The sequence below is a fragment of the Choloepus didactylus genome, chromosome Y (assembly GCF_015220235.1).
Source record: "Choloepus didactylus isolate mChoDid1 chromosome Y, mChoDid1.pri, whole genome shotgun sequence".
In the NCBI taxonomy this organism is placed as follows: Eukaryota; Metazoa; Chordata; class Mammalia; order Pilosa; family Megalonychidae; genus Choloepus; species Choloepus didactylus.
In genome coordinates, this window is record NC_051335.1 from 30740237 (window position 1) to 30756223 (window position 15987).

General features: G+C 38.2%; 1 protein-coding gene across 1 annotated transcript in view; it reads right to left on the minus strand.

Moving 5' to 3' along the window:
- Window positions 1–15987, minus strand: part of ATRX (ATRX chromatin remodeler) — a 187686-nt gene that overhangs the window by 107659 nt on the left and 64040 nt on the right.

Sequence of the window (15987 nt, forward strand, 5' to 3'; positions counted from 1 at the left end):
AAATGCAAAAACAGATACGATATCCAAATATAATAGGAAAAAAATGGATGACGTAAGTACTGCCTTTACAAGAATAATACTGAATGTTACTGGATTATACTCCCCAATCAAAAGACAGAGATTGGCAGAATGGGTAAAAAAGCATGACCCAACTGTTTGTTTTTACAAAAGGGATTCAACTTAGACCCAAAGACACAAACAACAAAAGACTCAAATAGGTTGAATATGAAATAATGGATAAAGATACTCCATGAAAACAGTAACCACAAAATATCTAGGACAGCTATACTAATACTGGACGAAATAGACTTTAAAGTCAAAAGCTGTTACAAGGGACAAAGAAGGACACTATATATTATGAAGAGGGTCAATCCACCAATAAGAGACAACGATCATAAATACTTATACACCTAACAATGGTGCCCCAATATAATTCAAGCAAAACCTGGCAAAACAGAAGGGAGAAACATGAACCGCTACAATTACTCTCATCAATGGATACAATGTCTAGACAGAAGATCAAAAAGGAAACAAAGAACTTGAATAAGATAAATGAACTAAACCTAATAGACATATACAGAACATAGCACTCCAAAACAGCAGGTTATTCATTCTTCTAAAGTAATCCTGGATCATTCTCCAGGACAGAACACATGTTGAGTCACAAAACAAGTCTCAATAAATTTAGAAAGATTGAATACGTACAAAACACTTTCTTTGACTTCGATGGAAATCAGCAACAGTCTGAGAAATGGAATAATGACAAATATACGGAAGTAAAACAACACATTCCTAAACCATCAGTAGGTCAAAGAAGAAATTAACAAGGGAAATGAGTAAATGTCCCAAGACGAATGAAAACAAGACGACAACATACAAAAACTTATGGGAGGGAGGTGACATCATCAACGGGGACGTAAACAGCTACTGAAAACTCCTCTCCAGAGATTCAATGAAAAAAAGGACAATTCTGAATTGTTTGAAACTCTGGAGGAGGATATAAAGTGGAGAAGATCGCAGCAGACGCTGAATTGAAGAAAGAGAAGAAATATTAGGTAGGAATACTCCATCCCAGACCAGCCGGTCCTCTCACCTCCCCCTCAATTAATCTCCATGTGGGAAAGGCACAGAATCAGCAGACGGGACCCATGCCACCAGGGACACAGATTTTAAAACTTCTCACAGCAATAAGATACACCCCCACCATTTGACGACCCGGGGGACAGGGGAGGACAATTCAAGGCCCAAGTCACTAAGGAACAAAGAGACTGAAAGGGTGGACAGAGACTGAGTTTCCAGCCATAGGTCTGAAAACCCTTCCACCACCCTAGAGGGAAGCAGCAGCTAGCAGCTGTTTCCGTGACTTTGGGATGGTTGGAATACTGGGTCAGCTGAGGGAGTACACTGTCACAGGTGTAGCCCCACATCGAGCCAGATTTTGGCCAAGAAAGTGAGGGCACAGGAATCCCACAGTTTCAGCTCTCCTGTACTGATGCAGCCTGAGCCCAGAGACAAAGCAACCTCTGAGAACGATTAAGTTACCAAACAGCGCCATCTACTGGACAGCTAAATGTCTATGAGGGAATATAAAGGAGGGGTATGGGATTCTTGGCTTTGATATTATCTAACCTTTTTATTGTATCTTATTTTATTTTAACTTTATTTTTTGTACTTTTTAAAATATTCATTTTATTGAGATATATTCACACACCACACAGTCATACAAAACAAATCGAATTTTTTGTACTTTTTTAATCATCATTTTTTTCTTTTTTTCACCTCTTCCTCTTTCCTTGTGGAAGGAATGTAAATGTTCTCATATAGACAGTGGTGGTGAATGTGTAACTATGTGATTATACAGGGAACCATCAAATGTTTACTTAGGAGGGAATGAATGGTGTGTGAATAAAACTGTCTAAAAAAATAAACAGAGAGATACAAGTGCTGGAGAAAATGTGGAGAGAGGGATGCAGTAATCACCATCTGTGGGGAGGTAGACTGGTGCTGCCTATCTGGAGGGCAGTGTGGTGGTTCCACAGGAAGCTAAGCACAGGATTGCCATATGGTCCTGCAACCCTGTTATTGGGTATATACTTGGAAGAACTGAAAGAGGGACATGAATGGACATTTGCACAGTGGGGTTTGTGGTGGCAGTATTCACAATTTGCAGTGGATGCAGGTACCCTAAGGGTACATAGACTGATGAACCAACTGGCAAACTGTGGTGTATACACACAATGGAATACTGAGCTGATACAAGAAGGAATGAAGTTGTGTGGTATGCAACTAGGTGAATGCACACTGAGGACAGCATGTTGAGGGAAATAAACCAGAATCAAAAAGACAAACGTTATTAACACCTCACTAATATGGACTAACTATAATGCGCAAACTCTGAGAACTGAATCAGAGAGAATGGGTTATCAGGGGAAGGCTTATGGTAAAGGTTCATAGATTGTAAACGCTTACAGCAATTACATCTAGTCCTGAGTTGTAAGGGCTATTTCTAAATTCTGAAATGCCGACCTCTTTATGTATAATCTGGTTGGTCCATGGAACTTTGGATATCTGTGTGACACCTAAGACTCAAAGCCAGAGTCCAGCAGCTATGATTGTCAAGCATTACCCCATACAGCAACTGTTGAAAACAGTCTGAAAAAGAGATTAGGTTTACTTAGAGATACAAATGAAATGGATTTGGTTAGAACTAAGGTAAATCAGATTAAAGGGTAAAAGATGGTATTGAGGGTGTTTTAAAACTTCCACTTCTGTGTAAGATCAAAGAGGTGCAGAATCTATATTTTTTGTGGCAAACTACACAGCTTAACTTGTATGGTTAGTTTATTCAAATACCAAATTATATGGAACTTTGAATAGAGTGAGATCTGGTTGGTTTCTACAGGTCAGTGTGAAGCCCTGATACATCCTAGAGTAATCTGGGCTGAAAAAAAAATGTATTTGCAAAGCACCCTTGAGGAACTGGGGGAAATGGGGAAATATTAAACTTCCCCATCTGGAGAATTATTCATATTCTCACAAGCATGGAGGACTACCAATTTAGAATGCCAAGCCCTTGATCTTGGGGCTTGACCTTATGAAGTTTATTACTGCAAAGGAGAGGCTAAGTCTACTAATCATTGCACCTAAGAGGCACCCCAGAGAACCTCTTTTGTTGCTCAGATGTGGCCTCTCTCTCAAAGCCAACTCTTCAGGTAAACTCGCTGCCCTCTCCCCATGTGTGACATGACGCCCAGGTGTGTAAATCTCCCCAGCAACATGCAACATGACTCCTGGGGATGAGCTTGGCCCTGGCATTGTGCGACAGAGAAAGCCTTCTTGGACAAAATGAAAACAAAATAAAGTTTCAGTGGCTGAGAAATTTCAAATGGAGTCAAGAGGTCATTCTGGAGGTTATTCTTATGCATTATACAGATATCCCTTTTTAGTTTTTAGTGTATTGGAAGAGCTAGATGGAAGTACCCAAAACAGTTGAACTGCAACCCAGTAGCCTTGATTCTTCAAGACGATTGTGTAACTATATAGTGTACACTGTGTGACAATGCTATTGTGAAAACCTTATGGTTCCCACTCCCTTTATCCAATGTATGGCCAGATAACTAGAAAATGAGGACAAATCATAAATGAATAATATCAAGGGATGGGAGTATTGGATGTTTTAGGTGTTCTTTCTTACTTTAATTCTTACTCTTTTTTTTTGTTTAGTGGTAATTAAAATATTCAAAAATTGATTGTGGAGAGGACCTAAGATGGCAGCTAGGAGAGACAGGACAAAAAAACACCTCCATGAAAAATACTAGATAAAAGCCAGAAAGTTACCTGAACACCAGTTCCAGCAATGCACCAGATGGACAAGGTCTCTTAAATAACAGGGACCGTGCACTTGGCAAAACTGGGAATCTGCGTTCTGAAACGGTGAGTAAGCCTGCTGAATATCAGGCAGCCACGATGCAGTGTGGGGAAACCGTGGGTTGGCATTTGGAGTTGGACTAGCTCTTTTTTTAAAAACCCCGAAGTGACTGTGGATATGGCAGTGAGAACCACACAGTGAAGCGTGGCAGGAATGGTCTGTGCGTACACCTCAATATCTGGCGTGAATAGCCTTTTACGCATCCACAGCTAACTGTCTTGAAGAGAGGCAGGCAGAGGTGAGCCAAAAGGCGAAAATGACCACGCCCCTTGCAGCCATCTTCCCAGTGGGCTGGGAACACTACTGCCCGGTGCCAGAGCCACAGCCCAGAGCTGTGCCAAAAAACCCAGTGCAACGGGAAGTGTTTCCAGCAACACGCACACACGCCACAGTATTGGGCGTGGACAACAGACTTCGTGCACCCACAGCTAATTGTCCCAGAGCTGGGAAGAAGGAGCTGTGCGAAAAGGGGGAAATTAACATGCCCCATACACCCATCCTTTAAGTAGGCTGGAAACGCACCTACACTGCCCCGCAGCTCAGAACCTCCCTTGAGGGACAGTGTGCACTTCTGACGTACCACAACCTTCCCTCAGTAGAGGCCCTAGAAGGGCACGGCTTGTTAGAGAACCCACTCGGAAATCCCAGGGACCACATGCCAGTATCAAGGACTTGTGGGTCAGCGGCAGAGACAATCTATGGCGAGACTGAACTGAAGGTTTAGACTCTTGCAACAGCCTTTAATCTCCAGGAACATCTGGGAGGTTTAATTACTAAAGCTTCCCTCCCTCCCTAACTGCTCAGACACATGTCCCACGTTCAGGGCAGACAGCACCAACAACACACCCAAACTTGGTGCACCAACTGGACCCCACAAGAATCAGTCCTCCACACACCACAAAGACAAAGTTGGGGAGAACTGACTTGAGGGGAATAGGTGACTCACACATGCCATCTGCTGGTTAGTTAGAAAAAGTGTACTCCACCAAGCTGTAGATCTGACAAATTAGAGATAAGGGTTTGAATTGGTCTACATATCCTAGAAGAACCCTATCAAGTTAAGCAACTGCCAAGAGGCCAAAAACAACAGAAAATTTTAAAGCATATGAAAAAACAGATGATATGGATAACCCAAACCCAAACCCCCAAATTAAAGATCAGAGAAGACACAGTGCTTGGAGCAATCAATCAAAGAACTAAAGACAACAAGAGCATGGCACAGGATATAAAGGACATGAAGAAGAGCATGGCACAGGATATAAGGGACATGAATAAGACCCTAGAAGAGCATAAAGAAGAAATTGCAAGAGTAAATAAAAAATAGATGATCTTATCGAAATAAAAAAAACTGTTGATCAAATTAAAAAGATTCCGGATACTCATCGTACAAGACTAGAGGAAGGTGAACAACGAATCAGTGACCTTGAGGGCCACAGAACGGAAAATGAAAGAACAAAAGAAAGAATGGAGAAAAAAACTGAAAAAATCGAAATGGACCTCAGGGATATGATAGATAAAATAAAACGTCCAACTTTCAGCCAGCTCACTCATTCGTTTCAGAAAGCAGACTCCCGGTTTCACCAAATGCACGGTCTCTGTGGATTTACCAGAACTTATCCACCTGGTTCATCACTGGAAATGGTGTTCTGGGTCAGTTTCTGGCTTTTATCTAGTACTTTTCACCGAGGTGTTTTTTGTCCTGCCTCAACTAGCTGCCATCTTAGGTTCTTTGCTTTTTATTTTTATTGATCAGTCTTGTTAAGTATTTATCTCTGTAAAAAGATTCTTACATTTCCTGCACTAATGACTTTCAAATGTGCTTTATTGTATGACCCTTTCTACTTTTATTGATATCTGCTTTTTACCTTTATTTCCTGCTGCTTCCTAGAAATTGAGATGGATCCTAAGGTTACTGAAATCCAATCTTTTCTATTTCTTAGCATTATTTAGTTTACTTTTCACTAAAAATTGCAAGACTATAAATATTTTTATCTCCATTTATCCTCTCCTTACATATTTTAAACTTCTGAAGACACTATCATCACCTAATAATAATAGTAAGTAAATATTCATGTAATACATACATATCTCCTCCTTGCCCTGTCCAATGTTCTTCATTTCTTCTAGAACTTCTCTCTCTCCATCTACAAATATTTCCTTTACCTTAATTATGTTAGTACACATGTAACAATAATTTCTATTTGTCTGAGGATCAGTTTACTTCAACTTGTTTTTTAAAGAATATTTCCACTGGATTGTAGATTTTGAATTTGGCAATAAATCAAATTCAGCAGTTTAAAGTGAATAAAAATAAAAATAAAAATAAAACGTCCAAATATAAGACTCATTGGTGTCCCAGAAGGGGAAGAGAAGGGTAAAGGTCTAGAAAGAGTATTCGAAGAAACTGTTGAGGAAAACTTCCCAAACCTACTACACAATATAAATACACAAAGCATAAATGCCCAGTGAACTCCAAATAGAATAAATCCAAATAAACCCACTCTGAGACATATTCTGATCAGACTGTCAAATACTGAGAAGGATAAAGTTCTGAAAGCAGCAAGAGAAAAGCAATTCACCACATACAAAGGAAACAACATAAGACTAAATGGCTACCCTGGAGGCGAGAAGGCAGTGGCATGACATATTTAAAATTCTGAGAGATAAAAATTTCCAACCAAGAATACTTTATCCAGGAAAGCTCTCCTTCAAATTTGAGGGAGAGCTTAAATTTTTGACAGACAAACAAATGTTGAGAGATTTTGCTAATAAAAGACCTGCCCTACTTCACATACTAAAGGGAGCCCTACTGACAGAAAAACAAAGAAAGGAGAGAGAGATAAGGAGAAAGGTTCATTACTAAAGAGATTCAATATTGGTTCATTAAAGGACAATAAGAGAGAGAGGTAAAAAATAAATCTGACAAACATAAACCAAAGGATAGGATGCCTGATTCAAGAAATGCCTTCACAGTAATAACACTGAATGTAAGTGGATTAAACTACCCAATTAAAAGATATAGATTGACAGAATGGATCAAAAAATATGAACCACCAATATGGTGCATACAAGAGACTCATCTTAGACACAGGGACACAAAGAAACTGAAAGTGAAAGGATGGAAAAAATATTTCATGCAAGTTACAGCCAAAAAAAGCAGGAGTAGCAATATTAATCTCAGATAAAATAGACTTTAAATTCAAGAACGTTATGAGAGACAAAGAAGGCCACTACATACTAATTAAAGGGGCAATTCAACAAGAAGAAATAATCATAAATGTTTATGCACCCAATCATGGTGCCACAAAATACATGAGACTAACACCAGCAAAACTAAAAGATGCAATGGATGTTTCCACAATAATTGTGGGAGACTTCAACACATCACTCTTTCCTACAGATAGATCAACCAGACAGAAGACCAATAAGGAAACTGAAAACCTAAACACTCTGATAAATGAATTTGATTTAACAGACATATATAGAATATCACATCCCAAATCACCAGGATACACGTTCTTCTCTAGTGCTCACAGAAGTTTCTTCAGAACAGACCATATGCTGGGACATAAAACAAGCCTCAATGTATTTTAAAAATTTGAAATTATTCAAAGCACATTCTGTGACCACAATGGAATACAGTTAGAAGTCAATAACCATCAGAGACTTAGAAAATCCACAAACACCTGGAGGTTAAACAACACAATCTTAAAATAAATGGTTTATAATGTAGAATGTAGGGCAACTAGCGATAGAGAGCAATTAACAACGGGGAACAATAACCCAATAAGAACAGATAAGCTATCATGGGTAAATTTAACATTCTGGGAATGCCCAGGAATGACTATGGTTTGTTCATTTCTGATGAGTATGGTAGGAACAAGTTCACAGAAATGTTGCTATATTAGGTTATTTTCTTGGGGTAGAGTAGGAACATGTTGGACTCCCTTATTACGATTTGTTTGAAATGTTATTTTATTCTGTGATTTTTGTATTTTTTTATATAGTTGATTTTTTAAAAAAAGAGTTCATTAAAAAAAAACAATGAAAAACAATATGCAGAGCCCCCTTGAGTTGGTGGAGAAGGCAGGGGTGTTGGGCTCACCCACCTCGATGGTTGCTGATGTGCTAGGGGACTGGTGGTTTGAGGGACTGAGCCCTCTACCACAGGACTTGCCCTTGGGAAGACTGTTGCTGCAAAGGAGAGGCTAGGCCTCCCTATAATTGTGCCTAAGAGCCTCCTCCCGAATGTCTCTTTGTTGCTCAGATGTGGCCTTCTCTCTCTAACTAAGCCAACTTGGCAGGTGAAATCACTGCCCTCCCCCCTACGTGGGATCAGACACCCAGGGGAGTGAATCTCCCTGGCAATGTGGAATATGACTCCAGGGGAGGAATCTAGACCCAGCATCATGGGATGGAGAACGTCTTCTTGACTAAAAGGGGGATGTGAAAGGAAATGAAATAAGCTTCAGTGGCAGAGAGACTCCAAAAGGAGCCAAGAGGTCACTCTGGTGGGCACTCTTACACACAATACAGACAACCGTTTTTAGTTTCTAATGAATTGGAATAGCTAGCAGTAAATTCCTGAAACTATCAAACTACAACCCAGAACCCATGAATCTCGAAGATGATTGTATAAAAATGTGGCTTATGAGGGGTGTCAGTGTGTTTGGGAAAGCCATATGGACCACACTCCTCTTTGTCTCATTTATGGATAGATGAGTAGAAAAATGGGGAAGAAAAAAAAGGCACCCAGTGTTCTTTTTTACTTTAATTGTTCTTTTTCATTTTAATTTTTATTCTTATTATTTTTGTGTGTGTGGTAATGAAAATGTCAAAAATTAATTTTGGTGATGAATGCACAACTATATAATGGTACTGCAAAGAACTGAATGTGGGCTTTGTTTTGTATGACTGCATGGTATGTGAATATATCTCAATAAACATGAATTTAAAAAACTGACTGTGGTGACGCATGCACAACTATATAATGGCACTGCGAAGAACTGATTGTACACTGTGGACGACTGTATGGTTTGTGAATGTATCTCAATAAAACTGAATTTAAAAGCTTGGGGGCAAGATGGTGGCATAAGGAGGTACGGAATTTAGTTAGTCCCTTAGAACAACTAGTAAATAGCCAGGAACAACTAGAAAATAGTCTGGAACAACTGATGGGGGGACATCCATGACCAGACACATCATACACCAGTCAGGAATGGCGGGAACAGCTGAGATCACAGCATAGAACTGTAAGGAAAGCTCCCTAAACTGCTAAGCTGGTGCCCCTCCTGCTCCGTACTGCCCTGCCCCTGCCCCCCCCCCGCCCCCCACAGCATGACAGGCTGAGTTGTAAAATTTCGCTGTGGGAGAAAGTAGTCCCTGTTGGCAACAAGAGAATGCAGCTCAACCAAGGTCCAAGTGCAGTTTTAATTAACAAATTTAGACTACTAAGTACATGCTACAAGCACAGATAAACCTGGAGCAAGCAGGAGAAGAACCCAGAGGTTTATCCTGGCAGACAGGAGGTGGCAGGGCTGATGGAAAAAAATACATAAATAAATAAAAACAGGCTTTTGGAGTCTGCTGAGCTCAGAATACTGGAAAAGGCCTGTGTCCCAAGAAAAGGCACACAAAGAACCTAGTATCAACTCCTGGCTGGGAACTGACCTCTTGCTTTTTTCCTTTTTTTCTCTCTCTCTAAGAAAGAGAAAAAAATGAGCTACTACACATAATTAGATCATTAGAGAAAGCCTCAGGCATTTTCAATTGTCAGCACTGACCCAGGCAAGGGTAAAGTTAAGATAAGAGAGTCAAAGGAAAAATTCAAATGTAGGAGACAATAACCTAAGGGGCTTATCTTCCCTAAGAAAAGGAGGAGGCAGGGCCCAGCTCAAGTGGCTGACCTCCCTCAGAGAACTCAGACCCCAGGGCCTGGGGGGAAGAAAAAAAATACAGAAATAGCTTAAGCTTATACTGAGTGAAATAAGCCAGAAAAAAAGGATAAATATTGTATGACTTCACTGATATGAACTAAGTATAATAAACAAACTCGTCAAGTTAGAATGTAGAATATGGGTACCAGGGGATAGACTAAGTTTAGAGAATGGGGAGTTGATGCTTAATTTGTTCAGAATTTACATTGTTTCTATTTACGTTGACTGGAAACCTTTGGAAATGGATAGTGGTGATGGAAGCACATTATTGGGAGTGTAGTTAACAGTGCTGAATTATGTACATGAATGTGGTTGATAGGGGAAGTTTTGGGTCCTGTATGTTACTAGAATGAAAGTTAGAATATAAAACATGGAACTATATAACACAGTAAACCCAGTTGTGGTTGATGGACTAGGTTTACACTACACATGTAAGAATGTTCTTTCACGAATACACTAATACAAGGTGTAAATAACATGGTGGTATACCAGGAAAAATCCACCTAAACTATGAAATATAGTTAATAGTGCTTTTTAATATTCTTTCATCAAGTGTTACAAAGGGACCACATTAATGCAAAATGTAAATAATATGTGGGGGTATATTGGAATGCTGTATTTTTTACATGATTTTTCTGAGTGCTACAACTTCAGTAATAAAAAAATGATGATGATGATGATGATGATAACAGAATGACATATTTCACAGGCCTGTGCACTGGTTGTTTTAAATGGTGTAATACATGTAAACTGCTTCACACCATGGCTAGAGTACCTAAAAGAGTCAGTCTAGGTTGCTGCAAAGGAGAGGCTAGGCCTCCCTGTATTTGTGCCTAAGAGTATCCTCCTGAATGCCTCTTTGTTGCTCAGATGTGGCCCTCTCTCTCTGGCTAAGCCAACTTGAAAGGTGAAATCACTGCCCTCCCCTCTACGTGGGATCAGACACCCAGGGAAGTGAATCTCCCTGGCAACGTGGAATATGACTCCCGGGGAGGAATGTAGACCCAGCATCGTGGGACAGAGAACATCTTCTTGACCAAAAGGGGGATGTGAAAGGAAATGAAATAAGCTTCAGTGGCAGAGAGATTCCAAAACGAGCCGAGAGATCACTCTGGTGGGCACTCTTACGCACACTTTAGACAACCTTTTTTAGGTTCTAAAGAATTGGGGTAGCTGGTGGTGGATACCTGAAACTATTAAACTATAACCCAGAACCCATGAATCTCGAAGACAGTTGTATAAAAATGTAGCTTATGAGGGGTGACAGTGGGATTGGGAATGCCATAAGGACCAAACTCCACTTTGTCTAGTTTATGGATGGATGTGTAGAAAAGCAGGGGAAGGAAACAAACAGACAAAGGTACCCAGTGTTCTTTTTTACTTCAATTGCTCTTTTTCACTCTAATTATTATTCTTGTTATTTTTGTGTGTGTGCTAATGAAGGTGTCAGGGATTGATTTAGGTGATGAATGTACAACTATGTAATGGTACTGTAAACAATTGAAAGTACAATTTGTTTTGTAAAAAAAAAAAAAAAAAGAGTCAGTCTAAAACTTGTGTCCATCAAGAGATGAATGGATAAACAAAATGTGGTATATACATATGATGGAATATTATTCAGCAGTAAGAAGGAATGAAGACCTGAAGCACACAACATCAATGAACCTTGAGAACATTATGTTAACTGAAATAAGTCAGACACAAAAGGACAAGTATTTTGTGATCTCACTGATATGAACTAATTATAATATGTAAACTCACAGATATTAAATATTGAATATAGGTTACCAGGATACAGAAAGAGACTAAAGAATGGAAAGCAGTTGCTTAATACACGTATATACGCTTGGAAATGGATAGAGGTGATGGTAGCATGTTATTGTGAGACTAATTAACAGTGTGAATGATGTGTGAATGTGGTGGAAAGTGGAAGTTTAGAGTCATGTATGTCACCAGAAGGAAAGCTGGAAGTTAAAACATAGGAATGTATAACACAGTGAATCTTTTGGCGGACAATGTATGCGATTAACTACAAATATAAAAATGTTCTTTCATGAACTAGAACAAATTTACAATACTATTACAAGGAGTTAATCATAGAGGGGTATATGGGAAAAAGAGTACCTATTGCAAACTATGGACTATAATTAACAGTAATATTTTAATATTCATTCATCAACAGTAACAAATGTACCACACCAATACTATGGGTCAATAACAGGGGAGATATAAGGGGTATGGGAGAATATAGATTTTCTTTTTTATTTTTATTTCTTTTCTGGAATAATGAAAATGTTCAAAAATTGATCATGGGGATACATACACAACTATTGATGATACTGTGTGCCAGTGATCATATACTTCCACAGTTTGTATGGTGTGTGAATATATCTCAATAAAATTGCACTTTTTTAAAAAAAGGTGGCTAATACTTCAAAGGGAAAAAAAATAGTACAATTATAAAAAATCCTATCACCAATTGTAACAAATGTTCCACACCAATGCAAGGTATTGGTGGTAGGATGGTGTATCAGAATCCAGTATCTTACGTATGATTGTTCCATAAACCTACAACTTCTCCCATAAAATTTTTTTTTTTAAATAGAATCAACGAAACCAAAAGTTGGTTCCTTTGAAAAGATCAATAAAATTGAGAACTCTTTAACTAGAGAGAGAAAATATGAGAGAGGACACAAATACAATTAGAAATGAAAAAGGGAACATTACTACCAACCTCACAGGGGAAAAAAACAGGATTATAAGAGGATACAATAAACCACTGTACACCAATAAACTGGGTAACATACATGAAATGGGCAAATTCCTAGAAGAACAAAAACCAGCAATATTGATTCAAGATCTCCAGAGACCTAGGAAAAAGATTGGATCAGTAATCAAAAACCTCACAAGAAGGAAAAGCCCAGCACTCAATGGCTTAACTGGTAAATTTTACCAAATATTCCAAGAAGAATTAATATCAATCCTGCTCAAACCTTCCCAAAAATTGAAGCAGAGGGAAAATCCCCTAATTCATTCTATGAGGCCAACATCACCTTCTTACAAGAACCAGATAAAGACACCACAAGAAAAGACAATTACAGACCAATATTCCTTATGAATACAGATGCAAAAATATTCCACAAAATATTAGCAAATCAAATTCCACAGCACATGAGAAAAATTATATACTATGTTCAAGTGGGATTTATCCCTGGTATTTAAGGGTGGCTGAACCAAAGAGTATCAATTAATGTAATATACCACATTAATAGAATGAAGGAAGAAAACCATGTGATCATCTCTACAGGTGCACAAAAGGCATTTGACAAAATCCGAAACCCATTCTTGATAATGATACTTAAAATTAGGAAAAGATGGGCACTTTCTCAACATAAAGGCCACATATGAAAAACCCACAGCTAACATCATACTCAATGGTGAAAGTTTGAAAGCGTTCCCTATAAGACCAGAAACAAGACAAGAATGTTCACTGTCACCACTGTTATTCAACACTGTATTGGAAGTTCTTGCTGGAGTAGTGAAGCAAGAAAAAGAAATAAAAGGCACCCAAATTGGAAAGGAAGAAATAAGACTTTCCATATCTGTAGACAGAATGATCCTATATCTAGAAAATCTTGACAGATCGACAAGAAAACTACTAGAACTAATAAATTCATCAGCGTGGCAGGCTACAAGATCAACTCAAAAAAATCAATAAGGTTTCTACACACTTGTAGACTTGGAAAAGCTAGTTATCAAATTTATTTGGAAGGGAAAGATGCCCTGAATTGCTAAAAACATTCTAACAAAGAAAAACAAAGCAGGAGGACTTACACTTCCTAACTCTGAAGCTTATTATAAAGCCATGGTAATCAATACAGCATGGTATTGACACAAAGATAGATACTGATAAATGGAATCAAACTGAGTATTCGGAAATAGACACCCAGATCCGTGGTCACCTGATCCTTAATAAGGCCCTCAAACCCACTGAACTAGGGCATAACAGTCTCTTCAACAAACAGGCCTGGAAGAGCTGGATATTCATATCCAAAAGAATGAAAGAGGATCCCTACTTCACACCTTACACAAAAACTAACTCAAAGTTAATTTTTAACTCAATATAAGAGACAGTACCATAAAACTCCTAGAAGATAATATAGGGAAACATCTTCAAGATCTTGTATTAGGAGGTCACTTCTTAGACCTTACATCCAAAGCACAAGCAACAAAAGAAAACATAGATAAACAGAAACTTCACAAAATTAAAACCTTCTGCACCTCAAAGGAATTTGTCAAAAAGGTGAAGAGGCAGCCAACTCAATAGGAAAAAGTATTTGGAAGCCATGTATCTGACAGAAGACTGATATCTTGCATATATAAAGAAATCCTACAACTCAATGACAACAGTACAAACAGCCCAATTATAAAATGGGCACAAAATACAAAAAGACAGTTCTCTGAAGAGGAAATACAAACGGCAAAAAAAAAAAACATGAAAAAATGTTCATCATGCCTAGCTATTAGGGAGATGCAAATTAAGACCACAATGAGGTATCATCTCACACCAATTAGAATGGCTGCCATTAAACAAACAGGAAACTACAAATGCTGGAGAGCATGTAGAGAAATTGGAACTCTTATTCATTTGTTGGTGGGATTGTATAATGGTACAGCCACTCTCGAAGACAGCCTGGCGGTTCCTTAGAAAACTAGATATTGAGTTACCCTATGATCCAGCAATTTCACTTCTCGTTATATACCCAGATGATCTGAAAGCAGTGACACAAACAGATATTTACACACCGATGTTCATAGGGACATTGTTCACAATTGCCAAGATATGGAAACAACCCAAATGTCCTTCAGCAGATAAGTGGATAAACAAAATGTGGTATATCCGCACAATGGAATACTACGCAGCAGTAAGAAGGAAGGAGGCTGTGAAACATATGACAACATGGATGAACCTTGAAGATATAATGCTGAGTGAAATAAGCCAGGCACAAAAAGAGATGTTGTATGTTATCACCAATGTGAACTCTGTGAAAAATGTAAAATAAATGTTTTATATTGTAGAATGTAGGGGACCTAGCAATAGATGGCAAATAAAAGGGGAATGATAATCTAACAAGAACAGATAAGTTATGGAGGGTAATCTTAATGTTACGGGAATGCACAGGAACAACTATAGTTTGTTAATTTTGGGGGGTATGATAGGAACATGTTGGAAGCAATGTAGTTATTTTAGGTTATTTGTTTTTCTTATTCCCTTGTTTGGTTATAGCTTGTTCATTTTGTTGGGTTAGGTTAGGAACATGTTGGAAGCAATGTAGTTATTTTAGGTTATTCGTTTTTCTTATTTCTTTGGTTATGGTTTGTTAATTTTCTAGGGGTAGGACAGGAACATGCTGGAAGCAATATAGTTATTATAGGTTGCTTTTCTTATTCCTTTGTTTTTGTTCTGTTTGAAATGTTTTTTTTATTTGTTTTTAATTTTTTGATAAAGTTAAAAAAAACTTCTACAAATCAAAAGATTTTATCATCAAAGTAAAAGGACATCCTATCGAATGGGAGAAAATACTTGGAAACTACATATCCAACAAGGGTTTAATACCTAGAATATACCAAGAAATTCTATAACTCATCAATAAAGAGACAAACAACTGAATTTAAAACTGGACAAAAGACTCAAACATTTCTCCAAAGATATACAAATGGCCAAAAAGCATATGAAAAGATGCTCAACATCATTAGCCATCAGAGAAATGCAAATCAAAATCAGAACGAGATACCTTTTCACACCCACTAAAATAACTACTACTAAATAATGGAAAATAAGGGTTGGAGTGGATGTGAAGAAATATGAACACTCGCTCGTTGTTGGCAGAAATGTAAAATGATGCAGCCACTGTGGAAAACAATTTGGCAGTTCCTCAGAAAGGTGAGTACAGAATTACCATAAGACTCAAGAATCCCACTTCTAGGTATATACCCAAAATAACTGAAAGTGGGGACTTGAACAGATATCTGTACACAAAATAAAATAAGCCAGAACAAATATTGTAATATCTCTCTGATATGAAATAATTAGAATGAGTAAAATCATAAATCATAAACTAT